We start from the raw sequence: 1,394 nt of genomic DNA, 5'->3' as shown, positions 1-1,394 counted from the left end.
TATAACAGCTAAAGTGATTTGCTTGAGCAGCACATGTGGTACGGGATATTATTATTCCATAATAGGATGCACATTGATTCGTTTGCCACTTAAAAAAAAAAAAAAAAAAAAAAAAAAAGAGCTGTTATTTATACAACGTGTTTATGGACAAATATGCATTGAATGCTTTGTAAGTCCTATTATTGTTTGTTTTTATTTCCACATGTTCAGATGAAATGGCCGTTTTAGTGGGACTAAAAACCTACAGCCCTAATGGAAGCTCTTACAGTTGGTGCCAGTTTTATATCTTGCAGAGGCTGTTGTCACTATATTAATATCCTGGAGGTCAAGTTAATTATTTTTTTGTTTTAATATTTTGCAGGCTCTGTGCAATTCGATACAGTGTCACACTTGGTGTGTGCCAGCTTTGAGTCTGAAGCAAAAGAGCCGGGGAACTGTACCAGATCAGACCTCCGAGGAAGAAGCTTTTGCAGGAATCCATGACCACACAGAAGGAAAATGGAGATGGCAACCCTGTCTCCCAAAGGTACCTGTGAAAACTCCCAAGGAATCAGTGTGCTAGCTACAAATGAGACAGACTTGATGGGAAAGTCTGGTTTCCCTGGCAGCTGGGCTTTCAGTTGCTGTGATCAGTGGCAGGGTATATGGCAGCGTGTTTGGTTCAATTTGCTCCTGTGAACCAACTTTTTTCCTCTTCCTATAACCTAGATTTAACAAAAAGGGGCTTGAGAAACCCAATCCTTTCTCAGACACACGATCACTCCCTGACTTTCAGTACTGCTGTCATCCATGGGAGCCGAGGTAGCGTTGTGCATGTGATAACACAGGGGCATTTCGGTGATAAAAAAAATAGCACAGGTGAATATGAAAACCTTTTTGCCCTTACCCTGAGCCTGCTGGGCTGGGTGGCCATTCCTTGCTGCAGAGGAGCAACAAGGTATGACTCTGTGCACAGGGCGAAGCAATTAACAACCCAGCTGTGATTGCACAGGACTTTCTATAGCCTCTCTCTCTTTTTTCCCACACACACTATGTGCACATAGGGGAGGGGAAGGGGCTTTTCATTTCCTTTCTCTTCTCGCTGCTGTGATTGCACTAAGTCAGTACAGAGATTCTTATCTCAAAGCAAAGAGAAAAGTGAAATCTCCAGTTTTGTCACTGTCTGAGTGCTCTGTAATATCCAGGGAGTTGAGCAGGCACTGATTTTCCCTTCATGGCATGGCTGTGAGTTAGAGGCATTCGTTCTGTCCAGAACTCAGCATTAGGGCAAGCTGGGTCCCCATGGAGTAAAGGTGTGTCAAACCCGGCTGGTTTGCTTTTGTGATACTGTGATAAATCTGTTTTTCACTGAAAAACACTGAAGAGACATTTTCATTTTTACCTACCATTTCAGA

Source organism: Coturnix japonica, chromosome 9 (assembly GCF_001577835.2).
Source record: "Coturnix japonica isolate 7356 chromosome 9, Coturnix japonica 2.1, whole genome shotgun sequence".
NCBI classification, from domain to species: domain Eukaryota; kingdom Metazoa; phylum Chordata; class Aves; order Galliformes; family Phasianidae; genus Coturnix; species Coturnix japonica.
This window is presented reverse-complemented; position numbering follows the sequence as displayed.